The 26,550-nt window shown below is 38.2% G+C and overlaps 1 non-coding gene across 1 annotated transcript; it reads left to right on the forward strand.

Moving 5' to 3' along the window:
- Positions 1-3,568: 3,568 nt before the first annotated feature.
- Positions 3,569-3,708, forward strand: LOC134495082 (U4 spliceosomal RNA). The gene has a single exon (XR_010067762.1). It is a non-coding gene; the product is annotated as a U4 spliceosomal RNA (small nuclear RNA).
- Positions 3,709-26,550: the final 22,842 nt, after the last annotated feature.

Below are 26,550 nucleotides of genomic sequence, written 5' to 3' on the forward strand. Positions count from 1 at the left end.
AAGAAAACAGCTTAACAGGAAAATAAATCATACAGTTAAAATGCCAGGATAGGAAAAAGATTAATTGGATTTCTAACACCAACAGTCCACGAAGGGATATTTTATGTATAATACATTGCCTTTACTTTGGAGTAATTGATCTGGTTCCCCCCAAAAATGATTGCTTTCCAAAGGATCAAAAAGACCAACTGCAAGATCCATGTACTGCAGAAGATAGGATTGTGCTTGCCTTCATTCTCTAACCCCTGCTGGCATTTCTGCTATAATGAGCTCCTCAGATTCTCAGGATAATAAATTTCTTAGGGGAATTTAATTTTTTAAAAATGTTTTATTTTTGTCAAATGGATCCAACTAATATTATAGGCTCAAGAAATGAGCTCATTACTGGCCTCAGCAGAACATCATCTCTTCAAGAAACTGATGATCAGCCATAACCTTCCTTTATTCAAAAAAAATTATACGTTGGGCAAAATTTTTGTTTGGTTCTGTTTTTCACTATACCAAAAAATAAATGGTCTCTTGTTCAGCATCAACTCCTCTTTGGCTCACAGGAGAGATTTTAATTAAAAGAGGAGATACCATGGGGATTAACTATCACTTTAAATTTCTCAAATCTTTCCTTTCAATCACTTTTAAGTAGTTCCACATAGAAAGCATCAAACAGCCTTTCTCCTGATGTGTTCAAATTACAATGTCAAGAAAGCCATGCTGTCTGGGAATTCCAGAGCTGATAGCCCCAACTTACCTGCAAAAAAGGCTCAAATGCTGGGAAAGTTGGAAGGAAAAAGAAGAAGAGGATGGCCAGCAGCAAGGTAGATGGACTCAGTTACAGAGGCAATGAGTGCACCATTGGGAGACATGAAAGAACAGGTTAGGGATAGATCATCTTGGAGAAAATCTATGTGATCACTAGGAGTCGAAAACAACTTGATGGTACATAATCTATCAATCAATCAATTATATTTTGTAGTTGTTTTTGAACTGCTCTGGATATTTTTTGTATTTTGTTGTTTTTATGTTATTCTATTGTGAGCTGCCCAAAGTCGGCTGGAGTCAGATAGCCTCCAAACTGAAAAAGTAAGTAAATGTTTGGTCATATATAATTAAATAAATGCCTATAATGAATTGAGAAATAAAAGCCCATGTTAACATCATCATTCTCTAATTGCATTTTGAAAACTATATATATTTTTCTTGTCTAATGAGCAATTATAAAACATTCAACAGCCTGTACTCAACTCTAGACTATGGATTTTAAAAGCACGATTTAGAGGGTGCACTTGGTTGAAGTGAATTTAAATCTCCACACCAAGATTTTGTGGAGATCATGGTCAAAATTTCATCAGCAGTGAAAAAGCTCTTCTTCCCACTGACTGAGGTTGAAGCATGTTCCTTGAAATTGTACATCTGATGAAGAACATTGGTCTTGTATCTTCTTTTGTGACTCAAATTGACTATTACTAGGTTACAGGCAGAAGGAGTTGTATGGACAAGTTTCAGAGACTGAGAAATAAACAAAATGGTGGATGAAGCAAGGATGAAGTAGAGCTCTCTGAGCCTCAAGGCAAACCTCTCAGATATGGCCCAACATTAGTCATAATTGGAAGATGATGTGGCTAGTGGCTACATCTGAGGGAGCAACACTTCTGTTCTGGTACCCAGGGCTCACACACATTACCTGATCTTCAGAAGAGAAATGGGAGCAGCAGCTCTGGACATTCTTTCAGGGACAGAGTGATAATGGCAGCCTACATCAGTACGAGGCCTACCAGTTTCAAAAATCTGATGACCACAAGATGGCAGTAAAATCTTGAATGTTCTATGTCTTTGCTGCCATCTAGTCAGTATATACGAGACTGCCTGCTATGCTTAGGTAAAGGTAAAGGTTTCCCTTGACGTAAAGTCCAGTCGTGTCCGACTCTAGGGAGCGGTGCTCATCTCCGTTTCTAAGCCTTGGAGCCGGCGTTGTCATAGACACTTCCGGGTCATGTGGCCAGCATAACGACACGGAACGCCGTTACCTTCCCGCCGAAGCGGTACCAATTAATCTACTCACATTTGCATGTTTTCGAACTGCTAGGTGAGCAGGAGCTGGGACTAGCAATGAGAGCTCACCCTGCCGCGCGGTTTCGAACCGCCGACCTTCCAATCGGCAGCTCAGCGGTTTAACCCGCAGCGCCACCGCGTCCCTCCTGCTATAGCCTATTTTTACCTGTCACTGCACTTACTATACCACTCTAGGCAAATGCCTAGGTTCTTCTGTGGGCCTGTGTCAGGCCCACAGCAGACCATGACCAGAGGTGACTTTTCTAAAGACCGAAGGCCAGCCAGGAACCTCTGTACCTGCAGACCCCAAGGCAGTTGCCACCCCTGCCTTGTCTGTATTTACACCACTGTTGGGAAGATCTCCCAGAAAGGAAGTAAGAAGGATGCCTTGGCCCTAAGACAGCTTTTCTCAACCTTTTGACCCTGGAGGAACCCTTGAAATATTTTTCAGGCCTCAGGGAAGTCCTGCACAGTCAGACTCAAATATAGGCCAGAAGTTACAAAATTATTACATTCATCTCATGTGTCAGCCTGTATATATGCATTAACAGTGTTCTTAAACTAAAAATAAAGAATGAAACTTACCTCTTTAATGTGAAGTTGCCCAAATCTGAAATATTTTTTTAAATAAATCATGATCTCCCAGGGAACCCCTAGTGACCTCTCGCAGAACCCTAGGGTTCCATGGAGCCCTGGTTGAGAAACCCTGCCCTAAGAGAAAGAGAGTAAAGGAAAGGATGGAACAAGCAATACAGAGCCTGGAACACAGAACCTAGAAGTGTTTGTATATAGGAAAGAGCTAGTTTAGAAAAGATGAGAGTTAAAAAGAATGGCTGAACAGAAAAAGCCATACTTCATGTGCAGTCACACAAGGTATTCTAACTTTTTTTCTGGTTACTGAATTAGCACATTTTCAGGAAGTGCACAGTACAGAAATTTTTAAATTGGCTAAATCCCACAGTAGCCATGCTTTAAAAAAAAACTAACCCTAAGCAAACTTATCATGCCGTTCAAATGGAGCCATTAGGTCTTAATACCTTGACTAAATGTGGACAGCCAATACATGGTTATGCTCACTCCAAGTATTCCATGTGCAAAGAGAACCTGAGAGATGTAGTGGTTAAATTGTTGGATTACGATGGGGAGACCCATATTCTAGTCCACCCTCAGTCACAGAATCTTACTGGATGACCTTGGCCAAGACACTGTCACTCAGCCCACAAGGTGATATCTGATAGGGTTGTTGTGGTAGGGAATGGGGGTGGGGGAAGAAGCACTAGGAATGCCACTGCATATGCCACCACTCCTAAATAAGTGGTGGAATATAAATCAAATAAAAATTTACATTCAACATGCAGAGGAAATGGATAATCTTATCTTCCAGCTCCCTCTACTTGGCCTACATGCACACACATGCACATATACACATAGACAATACATGTGCACAAGGCGCATGATATTGGGAAAACAAGCAGTGGATCCAGTCTCATCCTATCTCGGTATGTTGGCTTTGAACATATACAGCTTTGTGCGGTGGCAGTATCATAGCCAATGAAGTTTATCTGAGGTGTGATTATTGCTAATTGGAATATTTTTTTACATGTGTAATATTCCCAAATCATAGTTGTTAGAGATAATAACCATCAGCGACTTCCAAGGAAGCAAGCGGAGCCAACGACTATGGCAGAAAGAGGAGCTGGTGAACAGATCAGCTACTTGGAATTCCTCTACGGAGCAAGGAGAGGAGCAGGAGCACCCATAGGTTCTCCATACGGTGGCTCCCCATGAGGGAGCATAAGACAACAGTCTCTGGTGGGTTTTAGAGCTCGGGGAGCCAAGGAAAAGTAATCTCATCTAAGCCACAGTTCAGCGCCTTCCAAAGGACACGGGGTTTGCAGACTTCCTTTCTTAATCACTTTAGGAAATTGCTTGCTAATGGCTTTTTTGGATGTCAAGAACCTTCAGAAAGGCAAGTTTTATATCACTGGGTAAGTTTCCTTCCATCCTTGGTCAAAGAAGTTTCATGCAAGTTTAAGGACTATTAAAATTTTTATTTTTGAATAAACAGCAAAAGGGTGACTAGAATGTTAATTTTGGAAAGTTATAAACAGATTAAGGGGCCAGATGGACTTGAAATAAGATTTTGAAATTGATTACAAGAATATTTCTGTGGGTTGTTTAAAATTTTACAAAAAATATACATAAAGATTTTGAAACTAGCTGTAAGAAATCTTCCCATGGGAAAGTGTGGTTGATTAAAAAAAAACAAATGTGATAAGGGAGGACTTTGAAGGTTGACTAGAGGGAACCAGAGAGAACTAAAGATTATAATTAAAGGAGAAAAGACCCATTAATACAGAATGGAGCAATATTATTTGACTGTGGAAGAATTCAAGGATATTGGGGAACAATACACTCAGAAATTACTCTATTTTTAATAAGAATTTTATTAAGTGTCAAGCAAAAGCTAGGAAAAAATAAAAAACTACAAAGAAAAAAAGAAAAACTAAAAAAGTATAGAAACACAAGAGAATTTTTTTCAAAATTACAAAAAGAGGTGACTTCCAACTTTTAACAGCAAGGATATACAATAATTTTCCATAATCAATCCCTTACTCTATATTAAACCAAAATCACATTATTTCCATAAATCATTCCACTGGCACATTATAAAAATCACTAAATACAGTTGCTCCCTCCCTTTATATTAAAAGAAAAAATACATATAAACCTCCTAATCAACTTCCCCCCACCAAGATAACATTTATTTAATTATTTCCTTCCTACTACTATTCTATACATTCCTGTCTACTATAATAAAGATCAAACTAAATATATATATATAAATTGTATGCCATTGTACTTGATAATACAACAATTTTAATAATGTTAACCATATTAAACCCAAAACCAGATATTTATTATTTTTTATTATACCTTAATAATCTTAATCCAAATTGTTAAAGATAAATGAAATCAGCCAAACCCTAAAAGCAATCCAGATAAATATTCTTAAACCCTTATCCCACTTTAAAATAAACCAGAGCATTTACATATCCCCACAATGTGCACAGAGCTTTTTTCTTAAAAAGATCAAACAACCCAACTGCCCCCCTCAAAAATTCTGACTTCTCTTCAGGAGACCTCCCATACATAATAACCACTTCTTTTCCATGGCATTCCATCAGAAGATCAATTTCACTTATGCCTTGCAACTCACCCTCTCCCTTAAATTTCTCCAACTCGACTATCCAATCTTCATCCAGCATTTCAACAGAAGTCCCAATCTCACTTTTAGAAGAGACATTTCTGTTGCTGATAAATTCCTTAGTTTCATCCACAACATCCCCAACCAGATCACACATTTTAGAACTCATATTTTCCACAATATCCTGAATGCCTTGCATAAAAACATGGTAGGAATCAGAAAGAATCTGTTTAAAATCAACGTGAAAGTCAGAGAAAGTCTGTTTTAAATCCTCCATGTCTCACACAGTAGATTATGGTGCCCCCATGGAACTTAACCAGTGAAAGTTGAAGATATGAAAGAATTCCAGAATGTGTTTACATAAGCAAAAGTGAGATATGCAGACAGTTCCCCAGGGAATGTCAAAGCAGAAAACCAAAAGTTCAAAACAGCCGATTCATCGTGTAGGAAAATGCTAATATCTTCAAAGTTAGTACAAAAATAATAATAAGGAGACAATTATTTACTCTCAAGCCTCCTATTTTGATGGAAAACGAAGTCCAAAACTTAAAAAGAATTTTTTTAAAAAAAATTGATCTCAAAAATAACGATAAGCACCAAGAGAACCCGCTTCTCCTTGCTGTAGAAAGCCTCTCTTAAGGTATGCGTATTTAAAAGAAATATAAATTGGGTGATTTAGAAATGGGGTGGCTGGTTTTTAAGGCTACAGTGCAGCTTGGAAAAGGTGACCTCCCAGCCTCCCAGCTAGCTCTTACCAGTGGAGTGTGAACACTATTTGCGATCTTCTGGCTGCAAGCAGCCATCCAGAGGACAGATGGGGTGACTCCAGGTGTTTTCCTTTTTCCAGAAAAACACTCCTGGGCTTCAGGAAAAACCTGCCTGAGCCCGAAAAAAGTGCTGCATTGTCAGTTCTGCCCACTGAGCCCGCAGGCATAGCTGTTCAGTCCACCATGTCCCCACCAGAAGTCCCATTCAGAAATTACTCTTAAGAATGTCTGCTATTATAAAAATGGATTCAAAAGCAGTTATGGAAGAGGAGCAGATTTTACTGGATAAAACAGAAACTTGAATATGGATCTGAAAATGGATTTGAAAATGTCAGGCTACAAGAATGATATGGAAAATGATGTTACACTGGATTTACAAATGAAACCAGTGGTTGTCTTAATAATTAAAGGGGACATACAAATAAAAAATCAGAAAAGTGACTTGGATAGCTTTCTTATCTTGGATGTACAAAAGAGACGTGTTAAACCTGTGAAGGAGTTTCTGAGAAGAGATAAAGAGAAAATGATAAGAAATCAACTTGTGGGACACTATTTGAAGGGATTAAAGATCAAGATTCTAAAAAGTAAATGGAAGGAATATAAAATGGGTTTATCAGATCAAGGTTAAAATATATATGTTCTTCCTGATACCTCTTAATGGAACTCTTTTGACTAGGACCGAATGATGAGGCTATAAAGATTTGTTTATAGATAAGAGATAAGATATAGAAAGAAGAGATTTTTTTGCTGTATTTTTAGATAAAGTGATGAGTTACTATGTTAAAGGAAAGGAATATAAAACTGATTTATCGATTAAGGTTAAAATATATATGTTATTATTTCTGGTAACTCTTAATGGACTTTGCTGATTAGGTCTGAATGACGAGGCTTTATAATTTGTTTATAGATAAGAGATGAGATATGGGAAGAAGAGATCTTTTGTTGAAATATCAGAGAAGGTGATAAGTTACTGAATTTTTACTTGTCTTGATGGAGGGGAAACTCATTTCTTTATATATCTTTTTTTCTTTTTTTTTTCCTTTTCCTCTGCATTTTTTTACCTTTTACTTTTTATATTCTTCTTAGTTTGTATTAGTTTTTTATCTTTGTATTTGTAAACTTCAATAAAAATTATTATTAAAAAAGAGATAACCATCAGCACCTATATAGAAATCAGCATTTTTCTTTCACTTGACTAACTTCTCTCAGAAATGAAGTGATCAATACATATTTTATACACTAACTGTCATTCTTGTTCATCACGTTTTGTTTGCCCTCCTATTTTAGTACCACCCATTTGTTTACTACCAGCAATCTTCCCTCAGCATTCTTGATTGTCCGCCCAAAGAAGAGGCAGCTGATCAGGGGAATCCCACAGCAGCTTAAGCGGAAAGATATTTCATGCAACAATAGTGCATATTTAGACTTTTCTATGCATGTGTTAAGCTTGTGAGCATGCCTGGAAATGAAACACCAGTTTTGGAAAGATAGATGATTCCAGCTTTTTTTCACTGCAAGCGATCAATTGGTAAACAAGCTCTTTTAAATTGCCAATAATTGATATGGCCTTGGGAACAGCAGAGCCTCTATCCTTTCACATGGAAGACATGTGTGAGCTTCCTAAAATAAATCATGGTAAATATACTGTGATCTATGAACAGTGTCCATATAACTGTATGAATACCATTTCTTAAGGTAAAGGTCTCCACTAAGTTTTATAGAGTTTCTGTCTTCACTTGCACAAAAGGAAAGATGGATCACAGAGGTAGCTATTTCTTAAATTCATGTATTTTATTACAGGAATTGCAACCATAACTATTGGCCTTGAAATTATTTATTCCTCAAGGGTATTTAGCATTCTTTTTTTCTTAAACAACTGCTCATTCATACCTTAATATTTATCACTAATTAATGGATAATTGAAATATATAGCAAATTTAGTAGGCGACCAAGATTCTCTTCCCCCCACAACCCATGTAACCCGTTTTTACAACCAGTGAAGAAACTGTATTGCTGCAAACGATTGTTCTCTTTGGCTTTAGGTGATTAGGGGCTTACAAGAGAGCTTTCAGTCAATACCCACAGAGCAGAAGAAACATTTGCTACATTTCATGTACTCCTTTTCAAAATAGGCCTTACAGAAAAAGTTAACTTGCTTAATTTTCTTGAATTTTTAAACAGTTGCCAGCAAGTATTGAACAAGACTGACATCAAGTGGTTGGTCAGATTATTTCTGAACGGCGGCCTATTCTTCAATATACTATTTTTTTTCCCTCTCATAGAACTCTTAAGGCCTATTTTACTTTCCTTCCTGCTGGAGCATGAATCAGACAGAAAAATCCCATTAGGAAAAGCACCAGTTCTGTTCACTGTTTCCTACATTCTATAGGGTTCTCAAATAAAAAGTCACTCGCTCTTTCATTGTTCTTCAGAGGCATCCATGAGGTGGTTGAAAAAGTCAAGACAGTGCAATCACAGCCCTGCCCCTGTTGCGACAAGAGGACAATGCACGTAAAAAAGCAGTAGGGCTTTGATCATGCAGTTAGGGCAGTGATCTTTACTGTTTCACCCTCCCCCAGTACCCCATATGCCCTCCCTCATTATTTTTCCAAGTTGTCACCACTGCAAGAAAAGTAGTCCCATTCCTTTAAAGCTGAAGGTCTTAGGCATCCTTTCAGAGAAAGATCAGGTAATTTGTGTTAATAAAAACTGTGCACCTAGGTTTTCACTTAAAGCACACATCTTTCTGAAGATAGTTCCATCTTCCTTGGATCCTGGCTAATTCTAATAATCTCTACTGACATTTCACTACACATCTTAATTCACCTGTACTATCATATATAACTTGATGTATTTATAATTTATTTATAATTCACCTCATCAACAACTCTGAGCAATGTACAGAATTAAAAACAAAGGTGTAATACAACAAGCCCAAACAGAAAAGAAAAATGGTCATGTCAGTGGAACAAAACATCCGCTAGCAACGTATAAAACCCCTTACACAGGGAGCCCACATCCCACCTTAGTGCAGAGTCTGGAGAAAGACTTAGGTCTTCAAGGCATATTTAAAGGAAAACACCTTGGACCATTCAAGCCTCTGGGGGCATGCTATTCCAGAAGGCAGGTGCCAATGCAGAGATATCTCTGAATAGGCCAGAAAAAAATAGCCTAGCTCTGACCTGAGCTACACCTAATGACTTCAACCTCACAATGCTTACATATGACATACATTTGAGCTGATGCGTTAGATTTTAATTTTTATTAAACTTCCTTGTAAAACTTATAAAAGAATGCCCACCAAGCAATAGGTATGCATGCTGGAGTGATAAATTGAACTAAGCTAGAGAAAAGGAAAGGGCACCACCAAGTATAGCAACAGGCAATAAATCTGAATAAACTTTGACCAATGTTTCCCAAAACAACTATCTTCTACTGCAGCTGCTGGATCATAGTTATTTTATTTGAAATTACAAATGTACTTAAACATAGTAATGTTGCTGAAAATAACAGCATTCCAGTTCTTATGAACCCTTTGTTAAATGAACTGTCCTTTCTTTCCAAAATACCATTGTCCGCTAGCACTTTAAGCTACTCAAAAGGTTTCTTTATCTTCTCATTTCTGAGTCACTCGTTGCTTTTTATAGGACCCCCATGCTTTTCCCTTAACTTTCTTTTCTCTTGCAAGTTTATGTACTTTGACTTTTCTCACCTCTTCAGGGTCATCTGCCAAGAACCCGTCTTTAGCAGAAATCTCCTAGACAAAAACTTTATTTCAAGCTTTACCTTTTCCCCATCCCTCTATTCTACAGTTTGCCCCTTCCTTCACAAACCTGGCTATAAGGAGCAACAGGGGGGTGGGGGGTGGAAGTTTATATTTTGTTCCAGGACAAGCAATCTAAATGGCCAGATACCCCAAGATACTGATGGGCAGGCCAAAATTCCTGGATCCCCACGTCATGGCTTCCCAGATGAATGTACATCCTCCAGATGGCTTCACTAAGAAGCACTCCATGAACTGGCTACTTGACCCTAGACCAGCCTGGCAGCTACCTCAAGTTTAAGACCAGATCTACATCAAGTCTCCAAACAGAAGAACATCCTCCAATCAAAGTGGAAAAGAGTTCTTCAGACCCTACCAAAAGGCTTCAGGTGCATAGGGAAAAGCTGATGTCCCCTTTTCTGCACATTCCCACCCAAACACTGGTAAGAATCAAAGAAGGAAGCGTTAGAGACTGAATTATAAGTAAGATTAGGTTTGCTTGTTTGTCTATCTGTCTCTCTCTCTTTGCCACATTTGGTTTCCTTCTTCCTTTCCCATTGAAGGCAAGAGCTTCCACTTTTTCTCTGTAATCAGTCCCAAGAGTTCAAGCTGCCTTAGGTCGAACACTTACAGCACCAAGAAAGGAATCTTTAAATGTTATGGAGACATTCCTGTTTCCCCAGCCAGGCATTAGACTGGGCAGGTGCTTGCTGCTCATTCACTGGGATGGCACACAAGCCTAAGAAGGAACACACACTGGAAGCTGGGAGGAAAGGAAGGGTGTGGGTTCTCTTTTTTTTGCCCCACCTGGCGCTTTAGCACAGGCATGTGGTAGCATCCTCCTGCAGACAACATAAATGCATCTGACTGCTGGACCAGGGCTCTAAGTCAGATTGCCTCCCATAAAATGGCATGGAATTTTATATGAGGAGCTCAGCCTGCAATATTACTATTATGACCTTGTGTCCGGTAATTTGTGGTCATGGTTGCCTGATGTTACATGGGTACAACAGTTAATATATGTTGTAGTAGGAATAGCTATGATTTTCTTATGTTTTGGTTGCTGTTGCCAATGTCTTACTACTTTTTCAACCTTTTCTACATTTTGCAAATCTTCATTACCGCAGGCCCAACCTGACATGACTGAAACATATTGCAAGCTTGATGCTAAATATGGTTAAGTGTGCTTTAAATTTTTAGTATAATTTTAATGCACAGAGGGGGGATCGTTGGAGGAAATTAAGATCCTTCCCTGCCCTCCATGTTGTCTTCCCCAGAACACTGTCTCCTTGCAATACTGCCTTCTCCTTGAGCAAGGTTAAAGGTTAAAGGTTACAATTATGTACCTTAAGGGTACTTGACTGCCTTCACACAGATCTCTATTGTTTCAAAGAACAGAACACAGAATAATAACTACAATAACTTACCAGAAGGTAATTCCTGCTTGCTTGCTTGCTTGCTTGCTTGCTTGCTTGCTTGCTTGCTTGCTTGCTTGCTTGCTTGCTTATACTTATAGGCTGCTTCAATCTTTAGACTCAGAGGAACTAATAATTCCCCAGTACAGAAATGTTTAACATACAAACACAGAGTAAAAATTAAGACCAGGTACCCTCATTCACCTCAGGAACAACAATACAAGTATTTGTTGCATCCCCAATGGGTATACAGAAGACCCAGCACTTAACAGTTCTCCAGAATAGTAACAGGGATAGGACTATCCTTATCTCTGGGGTAAGCTGCTCCAGAGGATGGGATTCACCACTAAGAAGGCTCATCTCACGTACTCACCTTGCAAGGGGGGCACCTGTAACACTTTGGTACACTCCTTGGGGTGAAGGTGGGATACCTGTAACATGTTCTCACTATATGTTCTCATTGGATAAGCTGAATTCACTTAGGCAGTCTCACAGATATTCAGGTCCCAAGCCATTCAGCTTTAAAGGTAATAACAGCACCTTGAACTGCACCTAGAAGCCAACTGGTAGCCAATGAATCTCCACCTTAAAGATGCCATTTAAATGGGCAGAACCTGTAACTGCTTAGATGCTGTCTCTAAAAGAATTCCATCTGGTGGGGTCCAGGAGGTGGGCCTTCACTGCAGCAGCTCCCATCCTTTGGAACACCCTTCCCCCAGAAGGGCGGTTAGCCCCCTCTCTTCTGGACTTCAGAAAACAGCTGAAAACCTGGTTTTGTCACCATGCTTGGAGTAGGGAGAGGAAGAGCCATTCTTGGGGCTGGTTAGTTCCCTAGCCCTGCAGGGACCAGCCTTACCCCTTTATGGGCTGAATTTGATCTGCCCTTACTTGGATTTTATTGTATTTTATATTTATTGAGTATCGGTATTATTTATAATTTTACTGAATTTTAAATTGTTTTACTGTGAACCGCCCAGGGTCCCCCGTGTGGGCGGTGATAAAAATATGATAAATAAATAAATAAAATATGGGCCACCATATTCTGAACCCATATGAATATTAGGAAAAACTTCCTCATGGTAAAAGCAGGTCAACTGTTATAAGAAGATATGGATATATGCAGATCTGTTGGGCATACTTTAATTTTGATTCCTTCATAGACCAAGGCTTTTTAAATTAAATGTTCCCTTGCAATTCTGTTATTCCATGAATCATCTTGACATAATTTGGAAAAAGGGACACAGCCTTTTTAACGTAATCATTCTATAGTGGAAATAATGACCAAAACATCAATTGAGCAAGGTGACTTTCAGTCAACCTAACCAGCAACATTAACTAAGTAAAGATAGATAGATAGATAGATAGATAGATAGATAGATAGATAGATAGATAGATAGATAGATAGATAGATGACATTAATAGCTGTACGTGCAAGATATTAAGTTTACCTGGAAAGTTAAGATTCCTGTATTTGGAATTATCATAGTTAAACAGGTCCTAAGAGCCAGAAGTTAAGAAAAGCTCATTGCTACCCAACTCTGCCAACTCTACCATGTAGAAAAATTCCTTGACAGGTGACAGTATTTTGAATCCATCAAACCATTCAGCTTCAGTCCACACTGACTGCCCACACTCTTAGATTACTCCAATAAATGGCTAACATCAGGTCAAGAAAGAACAGAAAAAAATTGCTAGCTTGGTTTCCATTGATAACAGACATCAACTCATTTAACCAACTCTCCCTTGAAAACTTTATCTGGTTGGCAGTGGTATTTTGCCATTCAGAAGTACCAAGTCCTGCCTTGGTGGCAAATAAATTGCTCTCAGCCATTGGGAATATAAACAATGCGGCAGGTTCAGAAGTTTGATACTGATAAGACTTTATTACCCAGGGAAACACAACTTCATTGATGGAAGTAGTGGTGGTTCAGGGGTCCTGCAATTTTGGAAAGGTATTATTTTATGTTGTATAAGACAGACCAGAATTGAGTCAATTTTTCTTAACAATGTTGCAGAACTATGCCAACACAAATAATATTTGCCTTCCACAAGGGGGCATTCATGATCTACAGAATATAAGTATGCCACAAAATCATGAAGCCCTACCAGTAGTTCATCAGTTACAGCCTCTATTGCTAAGCACATAATTATTATCTAAATTACGTTAGCTACACAAACTTCTAAATAAATAATATTTGGAACATCTAAATAAATAATATTTGGGCTTCTTAAAGCTCATAAAGCAAAGTCCTGTTCCAAATTCCTCTTCTAGTTCATTCTTTTTTCTGAGTTGCTAAGCAAAATGACCCACTGTTGCAAATCAAACAACTTCACTGCCCTCAGTACCCCTGGAATTGGGAATCATTAAATTCTAGAACAGCGGGTCATATACCAGAATACCAACTGAAACAAATTAGAAATGGGTTTTTAAAAACATAAGCACAGACTATTGCAGATCTGAAACTGTAACAAAATGAAGCTCAAACCTATGTCGATCATTAGCCAACTTTCAACTACTCCAATTAGTAGTTAAAAGCTTTCAGGGATCTTCTTAAATGGGAATGGTGGTTCTCCTGGATGTCTTCAAGAGAAACTTATTTCAGGGCATACCCACACTTACCATTTAAGCTGCTCCTCTCCTATGCTTATTCTAAATCAGCTTAAGAAAATCTTGTCTGGACTGAGGTGCTCTGACAACAGCTTGCAAGGTATGCAATCCAAACAGCGGGCTACCACATGCTCCCATTGGACAATTCCCTAGGTGCTGTGTCCTCCCCACTTTCTTTTCCAAGAAAACAATCACTTTCCTCCCAGTATGATGGTTACTGGACATTTATATGTGTGTGTGGGCACGCGCGCATGCATGTGTGTATGTGTGTGTATTCTCTAAGTCACAAACTATAAGAAGGAGGAAGAGGAAAGTACAATCAGACTTGCAAGATACTATTATTATAGCCAATCTCAATAAAAGTAGTTTTAGCCTTCTTGAGGAACTTGAGGATTTCTTGGTGTGGTCTACCTATTTTTATTTGGTGATGCTATTAAAAGTAATACTTGAATCAGAGCTTACATTAGCAGAGTTTATGACTGAAAAAGAACCATCATGCATTCATACATACCCATCACACTACTGAATTTGATCTAAGGCTGAGCAACAATACACAAAATACAGAAAAAGAATGAGAAGTAATAAACAAAATATAAAGGCAGGAGTAAGAGAAAAGGAAAGGAAATCTTAAAAATCTGGGCTTTGCCAACATTATTCATTGTACCTCTTAAAATCCTTCCTCCCTAACAAACCATGCTGTCCTTCTATGAACTCATAGATTGCCTTTTATTCTTTAAGTTTCTTTTTCAGGTTCTCATCAGCTCTATTCAGCCACAAGAGAGGTTTTATCTCTCTTCTTGACTTGTTTAATCTTCCTTCATATATTTGTATTATATGTATGTATGTGTGTGTGTGTGTGTGTGTGTATGTTTGTGTGTGTGTGTGTATGTGTGTGTGTGTGTGTGTACTGTATATGTATATGCATATGTATATGCATATGTACTATGTATTATTAGATCTCTATTCTGCCTTTATTTTGTATATTATGCAGCTTCCATAATGCTCCCACTTCCTATTTCCTCACAACAACCACCCTGTGAGATGGGTTGGTCTGAGAGAAAGCGATTCATCCAAAGTCACCCAACTGGCTTTCATGCCTAAGGGAGGACTAGAACTCTCTGTTTCCTGATTTCTAGTCTAAAGCCTTAACCACTACACCAAACTGGCTCTATATTTGTTTTGCAGTTTGATCCTCATTCTCATTTCAACATAATTCTTCTGCAGTGGTCATTCACTTGTGTAGTTAATCCACATTCGTTCAGTACCCATCTGTTCTTGACCCTATCTCCTCACACACAATTCTTAAGCAGCCCATTCCCATTGCATTCAACTTAACTTTTATATTTCTCCTGGCATACCCAACTCATTTCCATATAACCAAATGCAGAGAAGCATGCTGCCATTTTTGCTTCTTTTGATAATCTTTCACTTCTTTCAACGTTCTCTCCTCACCACAAATCACATTATCCACTATGTTTCAAGCAGCAATTCTAAAAATTTCTCTCAGCCAGTTTCTCATCTTTAGTAAACATTCTTCCAAAGTACACAAATTCATCTACCTCTTCTAATGTTGCTGCCATGTATCTTGCTTTTGGTACCTTCAGGCAAGATCGCCTTAAACCAGAGTAGGGTCAGTCATCTGGGGAACATGTAATTTCCTCTCTTCTTTTTACTGCACAATACTGGCACAGATGATTCTTCTCTGTAAAGTGGTAACTCTTATAGGTTTGTGTTTCTTCTGGGTAGTTTTAAGGGAAGAAATGAGATGTAGAAGCAGACTACTCCCATTTCCTCTCTAAAATTCTGAAAGTTTCCCTCCTCCTTCCACCGCTCAGACTAAAACCATTTTGCTTTCTATTTTCATTCTTACTTTGGTTTGGAACTGTAAATGGAGTGCTGGCCCTATGCAACCTGAAGTCTCTTACCAGCCCTGACCTGTAGGATTAGTTTCCTGCGATTTTTTTTTCCATTGGCTGAAAATGACAGGTAAATGTGTAGATAAGGAAGATGGGGGAAAAAACTTAGCTAATTCATTATCTTCTCAGCACAGTTGGAAGAGAGGTAACTAAGACCAACATCTCTTTATACAATATATTCTGAAATGTGGTTTATTAAAGTGATATACAAAGCAGTTCATCGACTTCCTCTAAGTTGAACAGGGAGCACACAACAGAGCCAGGTATGTCTTTATTTGGTTAAATCCAAATAGAAACAAAGTCTTGATTAGAACCTGCAAAAAAGCATGAGTTTTCCTCTTCCCCTAGCTCAATTTTAAATCAAATTGGAACAAATGTTGTATTTACTGGCAAATGTTATAATAACATTTACATTAACAGATTTCAGACTGGCAGATTTTATTCTTTGCAGAGAAATTAGATACATTTTAGATTACTGAAACATTGCATTGTAAATTTAATCATAGTAAATTTAACTTGCAATAAATTTAACTTGTCCTAATAAATGCTCCTTTTAGGAGTTGTTTTCCCTATTAGACCAACACAGATTATACTATCCTTCTTTGAAATAATATTACTAAAGTTATAAGTCTTAACTAATGAACTACAGAGATAAATTATCCAACGGAAAATCCCATAAATCTGGCCTTCTGATTTTTCCTATACTCTATATTAATTGCTACAGTTCCTTCACCCACCTGAGATCAGGATTCACTATCAAGCACAATTTTATGACAGATATTGTAGCCTGTTGCTATAGAAATTGCACTTCAACTTCTGAAAAGTTTTCTTTGCCTGCAAATCTATAAATAATCTGTACTAACTGTAAAAATGTTTTATTTATTTATACTTTTTTAATGCAGCCGTCTTTAAATTGGTCTTTTGAGTTAAGCAATAAAGTAGTGCAGATTTATTAGAACATATAAACTTGCATATGTATATATATGTATATGTGTGTGTGTGTGTATACATATACATGCATACATACATACATACATTCCCTTTCATGTTAAGTGAAGTCATGGAAAGCACAGAAGAGCCAAGGCAATCTAAGGCACTGATAAGAAAGCTGTCATGAGTAAGGATGGCGAGCAGGGGGCTCCCACCCAGATTGTCAAGCGCATGCGTAGCACTGAGGAACTGTTCAGCCATTCAAAGAGACACAGATCGGGACCGCCTTAACCTTTGGGGTTATATGGCTGGGTTTTCCCACGCCTTCTCAGTTTGTTAGGATTCTTGTTAAGTACTACTAATAAATATTAGAGACCAAGTCCTCGTCTCAGTGTGTTTCCTGGTAATCAGGACAAAAGCATAGCTAATGTAGTTTATGATAATATGGGAAACCTACAAGTAATTTGGAATATCCTGTTTTGACAAATTAGTGGGCTAGAATTTCAAAGAATGGTCAATCAGTATCCTATGATCTTCAGCTGTAATTAATTATACATATCCATGTTTATTGGATATCCCCTAAGATTCATAGTAAGGACTGGGAGCTGAGAGTGAAACCCTTCTATCTTAAGTGAGTGGAAAAAACCATGAACTGAAGTTACTGAAAACTAATAATAAACCACAGAGAAAATAGGAAACCAGAAAGAATAACAAAAATTAAAAAGATTCTCTGCTGTTTCAAACCAAACTTTGACTTACAAGACAAGACTTACATTGGCAAGAGATCTAAAAGAGAGCTAAGGGTAAGCACTGGTTCAGCTGAAGAGGTATTCCTTCCTCTGGGAAGTAGCCTGCTAGAACTAGACTATGAGGAAATAAAACACTCCAGACAACATAAGAAGAAAAGACTACTTTCAAACAGCATTAGGAAAGAGTGCCTGGAGGCTGAATTTGCAATGCAAGGGAGGCCCTGGCCACTTTTTGGATATGGCCCCTGTCATGCCATTCAATGCAAATTTGTAACTCAGAAAAAGATTGTTGCTGCCCATGAATATACTGAAGTATTGAACATCTGACAATGGAGGCTGTATTTCCTGTCATAAATTCAGCTTCAACTGAATTTAAGATTTAACTATGACCTAAATGAAGTTACTTCACTGATGATGACATAAACCTGAAAGTCACACAGAGCTCTGAAAACATTATAAAAACTTAAATGTCCTTTCTTGTTCCCTCTCTCAGCAGTCACCACCTAGCAAAGTCTGAAACATAATGAAGGTTTCCAGGCTATAGTCGATGGCTGTCTTATATGACATCCATTTTCCTCCATTAACAGAAAAGCTTATTTGTCCAAAAGAGACTACATTAAGGGATCAATGGTAATATTGTTTAAAAGTTTATGACCTAGCTTTTGTTGTCCATTGTTAAGAGGCAACATATTCTTTTATTTAAGGCTGGTTAAAAAAAGAACGGGGTTAGATGTTATAGAAGTTCACTCATCGTTTGCCAAAGGGATGATTTATTAGTAAGATAAAAGTAAAGATAAAACCAGCTGTTCAGACTTATATTGACATCTTTACATGTCTGACAGAAATGTCCCAGATTGTGATCTAAAAAGACACTCTCATAGGTATTTATTAAGATGTAAGATCTTTTTAAAGAATGATATTTTTGTTCTTTTCTGTTAGCTGATAAAGAGACAGACAGCGAGACATATGGCTACTTCTTTAACTGGGTTAATAAATATCCAAAGAATTGTAGCTTATAGCTCTTTTCAGCCAACTTAGGGGGGGGGGTGTTTTGGTCTCTCTTTTGACATTCCATTAAATATCATTGCTCATAAAACAAATCAAAAACACCATAGGAATATAAGCCCTAAATTCACATCTAGAAGCATACCAAGTCTGATGAAAACTGGATGAAATTGCCCAAAGTATAGTAGTTTTTTTTAAAAAAATAATAATGTATCTTGGGATCCAGGCACCCAGGAATTCTGGTTAGCAACCAAATTTTAGCCTTTCACATTTCTATTAAACATCCAGTGTGATTTGACCATTTGAGAAAGTGTATTGCACTTTACCGGTGAACACACAGTCCTCACAATTTTGCTATGCTTTGCAGAAACAATTGATTCTTATTGTTAATATGTTTTCTACTACAGATTAAGGTTACTATGGTAACTAATCATTTTGGCCGGGTGAAGAGGTTGAATTTAATTGTCCCCTTTTCACGTGTTAATGGTTGCATTGCCTAAGGGAGGAACTTGCCTGAACTTGTTTCAGTTTCCCTTCTGTGTAGGCTTGCAGAGAGTATGCAGCTGAGAGAAATCTCTCCTCTCAGCAAACAGCCTTTAAATATGTTTGTTTTCTGTAAATAAACTTATTTTTATAGAAATACCTGGTGTGTGACTTTTCTGATCTCTCCTGGGCCAGATGCTTTCTAGCACTCTGCTAACAGGTTATGAGCCCAGTAAACCTAAGAAGCCCAGTAAAACCCCAGAGAGAATAGAGAGATCAGCTCCACACCTCATGCACGATTTAAAGGCAGGTAGCAAAGTCCTGTGAAGATTTTCTTTGGAGCCACCTGGAGATTTTCCAGCAACTGCCGGTCTACAGGACAAAGAAGCCAGCTGAGGTGACTTGCAAAAGAAGGAAGAAGCCATGGCTACCTCCCAGCCCTCAGCGATGCCTCTGGAGCGCCTATCAGAGACCAACTATTTGAATTGGGCCCTGAAGATGGAGATGTATCTTCACAGAGAGAATCTTTGGCTGCCAATTGGTGAGCAAACCCCCCAAAATCCCAGTGCTGAATGGCTTAGACAGGATGAGCAGGCTAGAGCTACCATTATCCTGGGAGCTGAGGACAATCAGCTAGTCCACGTGCGAAGTATGCAGTCTGCAAAGCAACTTTGGGATGCTTTGAGAGACTTGTATGTAAAGGCAACAGCAGGGAGTAAAGTTACCCTGACAAAAAAGCTGTACAAAGGAGTACCTTGCAGAAGGAGATAGCCTTCCTGAGCACCTGCATTATATTCAGCAGCTGTTTGTTGAGTTGCAGGAGAGAGGAATGGAATTTACACCTCTCACAAAATCCTATATCCTCCTGCCCTCACTGAATGAAATGTGGGACACACTGATTTGTACCCTGGAGGCTATGCCTGAAGCAGACCTCACCCCATCGTATGTTCAGTGCTTACTCGCTGAATGGGAGAAGAGAGAGGAAAGATCCCCCCCCCCATCTCTTCTGGAAAGCTGCAGTACCAGAAAACAAGGGAAAAGAAGGGAAAAGAAGCTGAGGCCACAGCGCTAGCCAGCCAGCGATGCTTCACTTGTGGTTCAGCTGGACATTTGCAGAAAGACTGTTCCTTGAGACCCAAGAGTAGAAGAACAGAGAAGAAGAACACAAGGGCAACACAGAAGAAGGCTCTTCAGACAACCCAAATTGCACAGGTTGCTGAGAAGGGTAATTCTGATGTATGGGTGTTAGATTCTGGGGCCAATTATCATTTATGCAATTGTAAAAGCCCTTTTGTGTCACTGTCTAAAACTGAAAGACAAAGTGTATCTTTGGCTGATGAGTCTGTGACCAAAATTATGGGACAAGGTGACCTGTATTTATCCTGCTTGGGAGAAACTGTAAAAGGTGTGTTGTATGTGCCAAATTTACAATCAAACCTTTTATCTGTGGCACAATTGGCTGCAACAGGGTATGTCATAACATTTAAGAAAAATAGTTGTGAGATACGTAAAAATGGAAAATTGTGTGCTACTGGTGTATTAAGACTCCTTGTACATCATGCAAAATGCAAGGAAGCCAAGCTGCAAGGCTGCAGTTGGCAACACGCCATATCATGACCAATGTGTACACCTGATGCACAGGAGATTTGGTCATGCTAATTTCAAGTATATAGCACAAATGCCACAGCTGTGTGCTGACCTAAAGATAAAACCCTGTGACAAATATTTAGATTGTGTAGTTTGCAAAGAATGCAAAACACTAAAAGCTCCTGTGAGTAAGCACAGTGACAGAGTTACAAGTAGACCTTTGGAAATTGTACACTCTGACATTATTGGTCCTTTTGCTCCAAGTCTTGGACAAGCAAGGTATGCAATGACCATCATTGATGATTTCTCAAGATACACATTTATCTACATCTTAAAACATAAAGATGAGGCATTTGAGAAATTTAAAGGTTTTGTGACATGGGCAAATGGAAAATTCCCTAGGCCTGTATCTGCACTCCAGTGTGATAGAGGAGAGTACCTTTCTCATAAATTCAAAAGGTTCCTAGCGGAAAAGGGGATAGAACGAATTCTTTCTAACCCTTACACCCCTCAACAAAATGATGTTGCTGAAAGAAAGGGCAGAACCTTGCAAAATGTGATGGAATACATGCTTAAAGATTCACATTTATCTTTTAAGTATTGGGGAGAGGCAATATCTACTGCCTGTTATGTACAAAACAGATTGTATAACTCTGTCATTCAGGACACTCCATTCCTTTTGTTTTATGGTGTGAAACCAAAGGTAAACCATCTTAGAATGTTTGGTAGCACTGCATGGGTTCATATTCCAAAACAGCAGAGAAGGAAAGGAGGCCCCACAACAAAGAAAGCCATCTTTGTTGGCTATGAACAAAGCCAAAGGAGCTACAGGTTCATAATGGGAGAGACATTAATAATTAGCAAAAGCGCTTCTTTTGCTGAACAAAACTGGGGGAGATTAAATTCTAGCTCTCCAGTTGATCTGACCACCACAAGAGAACAGCAAGGACTTGCTGATGGTGATCTTTTGCCTGATGAGGACATTAAACCAGAAAAGCAAACTGAAGATCTGTCTGATGAGACAGATGCTTCTCAGGAAAGTGATAGGAGTCAAAATTTTAGCCCTGTATTACCTCACAGATCTCAGAGAAGTAATAAAGGTGTTCCTCTATCATGTTTTCAGGCTGAAACAGTAAAGGCTTTTCACATATTCACAGAACCTGAGTCTTTAGAACAAGTGAATGCTTTACCACCTGAGATTGCACAAAATTGGCATTCTGCCATGCAACAGGAATTAGCATCCTTGAAAGAAAATAAAACATGGAAACTGGTAAATCTACCTCCCAATGAACGCTGTCTAGGTTGCAGGTGGGTTTTCAAACTGAAAAGGGATGCTGATGGCAAAATCCAAAAAATATAAAGCAAGGTTAGTTGCAAAAGGGTTCACTCAAAGGAAAGATTTAGACTTTGACAAGACTTTTGCACCAGTTACTAAAGGTGAATCAATTAGATTACTGTTAAAAATTGCTGCACTCAAAGGAATGTCAGTTCACCACTATGACATTCAAACTGCATTTCTCTATGGTGATTTAGACCACAAATTATACATGCAGCAACCCCCTGGCTATGAAAAAGGGGAGAATCTAGTCTGTGAACTGCAGAAGTCAAGCTATGGGTTAAAACAAGCTGCTAGATCCTGGAACCAAAAATTAGATGAAAAACTGCAGAATTTTGGTTTTGAAGAAGGAAAAGCAGATTCATGAAGAAAGACAAACAAGGCTGTATGTATCTATGCATTTATGTTGATGATTTACTGCTGTTCACACCAACAGAAAAACAAAGGCTTGATTTTGAAGCCTGCATGAAAAGCCATTTCACATTAAAAAGCCTTGGAACTGTAACAAATTACCTAGGTTTGGAAATACACAGGGAGAAGGATGGTAGCTTTATGTTAAACCAAAGGGGAAATAATGTTCAAATATTGTGAATGGAAAGCCATACAGAGTTGTCAAAGAAAATTGGTTTGCATCTTATTCTGTAGTATAAAAAGGGGAGTGTTAATGTTTTCTACTACAGATTAAGGTTACTATGGTAACTAATCATTTTGGCCGGGTGAAGAGGTTAAATTTAATTGTCCCCTTTTCACATGTTAATGGTTGCATTGCCTAAGGGAGGAACTTGCCTGAACTTGTTTCAGTTTCCCTTCTGTGTAGGCTTGCAGAGAGTATGCAGCTGAGAGAAATCTCTCCTCTCAGCAAACAGCCTTTAAATATGTTTGTTTTCTGTAAATAAACTTATTTCTATAGAAATGCCTGGTGTGTGACTTTTCTGATCTCTCCTGGGCCAGATGCTTTCTAGCACTCTGCTAACACTTATTGCATGTATTGTGGTGTTAGAATGGCTGGATCTTTTCACAGAAGGAAGCTGATCTGTTGCCTGAAGTCCTCAAGAGGGTAGGGAAAGGGGTGCTAATCCTGCTGTTGGCTGCTGGTCTGGCTTCCAGCCTGCACAGAACTTCAGGAGAACTAGTCAACAGCCACAACTACCACCAACATCATTCCCAGCAACTTCTTCTCCAGTTTCCACTGCCATTGGTGCAGCTTCTTCTCTAGAAATTCCCATTCTTCAGTACGATGGGTAGTAGTCAGAAAATGAATAGTTCTACAAGTCTAAATCTGGTCCTTGTCCATGCCACTTAAGTATTGTTCCATCTTGCAAAATTGAGGTGCTGTTCTGTTCATTGAACCTGCATTGTTCATTGTCTTTTCCCCTAATATACTGGTGTGACAGTATTAGGTAAAGCAAAGCCTCTTTCAGATGGTAGGCAAAAAAAAAAAATGGGAGGGGAAGATGGCTGAAATCATAAGTACATTTCTTCCACTGAGTTGTGAGATGATCTGAAAAGAACATGCATAACTGGCTCATCTAAAGAGCTGAGAACCAATACTGATCTATGTCCATAATAAGGACTTATTTATTTATTCCTTCTACTTAATCAGAATCAACTATGAAAAAAGATACTCCATACATGCAGTTGAATGAAGTAAAGTTTGTTTCAAATAAGCCCCTTCCCCTGCTTTGATATAATGTCTATGTTATACCAGTATGTGGTTTATAGATGTGGTAGATTTGCAGACATGATTTTACCTGTAGAAATCCTAACACTCTTTTCATACAATAAAGGCAAAATAATTTATGTGACTAAATCATTGCATCTTTATGATTTCAACAGGATGAAAAGTAAACAGCCATTAATGTCTACTCTTCTTGGCAAAATAGATAATTCAGGGTTGAAAATGGATATCTGATTACGACCTAATATGAATGACAAGACTTGTGAAAGCAGTAGAAAGGTGTGCCAAGAGTTTTGTTTAGAACAAGCTGAAAAAACTTGCACTTTAAATGTAGAGATCATGAAAGAGACCAGTACAAAAGAAGAGTTCAGTGAAGAAACACCAATACTTTTAAATGGAAACTAAATAATGGAAATATTTAATTATCAACCCTACCAAAACCTACACCCTAGCATTGGCTCATTGCAATCACTACAGATTTTGGCACTTCTTTCCTCTTCCTTACATACAGTATATTCCTAATGTCCTGCCTTCTACAAGTGAGTCATGAGTGAGTAAACTGAGGTGTAAACTTTGCATGTCATGATAAGAGACAAGCATTTTGTTTTTTTAATAAGATTTTTATTAAGTTTCAAGACAAAGATAAAAGCTATGAAAAACAAAAAAACTACAAAGGAAAAAAAAACTAAAAAAGAGTGAAAACAGAAGAGAATTTTTTTTTCAAAGTTACAAAGAAGTGTAACTTCCAAATTTTAACAGCAAGGATATACAAAAATTTTCCACAATCAATCTCTTCCTCTATATTAAACCAAAACACCACATTATTTCTATAAGTCATTCCACTTTGGCACATTATAAAAATCACTAAATACAGTTGCTCCCTCCCCTTATATTAAAAGAAAATGTGTGTGTGTGTGTGTATACACATATATATATATATACATACACACACACACATACACATACATGCATACATACATACATATACACACTGTATATATACATACATACACACACACCTCCTAATCAACTTCCCCCCAAAGATAAAACATATTTAATTATTCCCTTCCTACTACTATTCTATACATTTCTGTCTTTGTTGTTTATTCGTTTAGTCGCTTCCGACACTTCGTGACTTCATGGACCAGCCCACGCCAGAGCTTCCTGTCAGTCGTCAACACCCCCAGTTCCCCCTACTATAATAAAAATCAAACTAAAAAGCACATAAATCGTCTGCCATTATACTTAATAGTACAACAGTTTTAATAATCTTAATCTTAATAAACCCAAAACCATCCAAATAAACATTTTTATATACCCAAATAATCTTAATCCAAATCCTTAAAAACAAATAACATCAGTCAAACCCTAAAAACAATCCAGGTAAACATTCTTTAACCCTTATCCCACTTCAAAATAAACCAGAGCATTTACATATCCCCACAATGTGCCCAGAGCTTTTTTCTTTAAAAAAATCAAATAGCCCAACTGCCCCCTCAAAAATTCAAACTTCTCTTCAGAAAACCTCCCATACATAATGACCCTTCTTTTTCATGGCATTTCACCAGAAAGTCAATTTCACCTTATTGCTTGTAGATCCCTCTCTCCCTTAAATTTCTCCAACTCCACCATTCGATCTTCATCCAGCATCTCAATAGAAATCCCAATCTCACTCTTAGAAAAAATATTTCTATCACTGTTGAATTCCTCAATTTCATCCACTACATCCCCAGATGACACATTTTAGAGCTCATATTTTCCATTATGTCCTGAATGTCTTGTATAAAAGCTTGGTAGGAGTCAGAAAAAATCTGTTTAAAATATTCCATGTCTCATGCAATAGATTACGGTGCCCCCTAGGAGCTTAACCAGCAGAAGCTGAAGATATAGAAAAGTTTCAGCGTGTGTTTTCACAAAGTGGAATTGAGATAGACAGTTCCCAAGGGAAAGTAGAAACAGAAAGCTGAAAGTTCAAATCAGCCAATTCAACTTGTAGGAAAATGCTAATATCTTCAAATTTAATACAAAAATAATAACAGGAAGACAATTGTTTACTCTCCTTAATATTTGGAAGGAAAATGAAGTCCAAAATTTAAAAAATAATTTTTTAAAAAGTAATCCCAAAAATAATGATAAGCATCAAGACAGCCAGCTTCTCCTCGCTATAGAAAGCTTCTCTTAGGTTACGCATGCATACATACATACATACATACATACATACATACAGTGATTTAGAAATGGGGTGGCCGGTCTTAGTGTCCCTTTAAGGCTACAGCACAGCTTGCAAAATGATGACATCCCAGCCTCCCAGCTCGCTCTTACCAGTCAAATGCGAAACACTGTTTGAGATCTTCTGGCTGCAAGCAGCCATCTGGAGGACAGACAGGATGATTCCAGGTGTTTTTCCTTTATCCGGAGAACACTCCTGGGCTTCAGGAAAACCTGCCTGAGCCCAAAAAAGATTGCCACTAAGCCCGCGGGCACAGCTGTTCAGTCCACCATATCCCCACCGGAAGTCAAAAAAGAGATTACATTTTGTGAAAATGTTGATAATACTAAAAGGTACTGTAGCTTGGTGCTCACAGAAGTCAGTCTGCTCTCAGTGATGAATTTATTCAGTTGAGCCATTTAAGATCAAGATTATCCCATAGTATCTTCTGGCTGCTTTGTTCCAACAGTGTTGGTACTCCTCAGGTACCTTCAATTAAACAATGCTATCTATTGGGATTCTGAAAGCACACCTTCTTTGTCACAGCGCCTGCCTTCTGGAATGACGTTCCCACCCTACTGGCATTTCAGAGGGCCTTGAAGATTTGGCTCTTTGCCCAGGCTTTGGCTAGGCATTTGAAGCCCCTTTGAGTAGTGTGCATATGTTTTTCCTTGTTGCCCAGTTTTGCCTTCTTTTTGTCTTTTTATTGCTATATTCTTTTATTCCTATTTTTTTACTTTGTGAACTCCCCAAAGTCACTGGGAGTCAGGCATTAAACAAATGTAATAAGTATAACATAATATAGATGTTGGTTATTTGAAATAATCCCAGTCCCCAACCCCAGTAATAT

The sequence above is a fragment of the Candoia aspera genome, chromosome 3 (assembly GCF_035149785.1).
Source record: "Candoia aspera isolate rCanAsp1 chromosome 3, rCanAsp1.hap2, whole genome shotgun sequence".
Lineage (NCBI taxonomy): Eukaryota > Metazoa > Chordata > Lepidosauria > Squamata > Boidae > Candoia > Candoia aspera.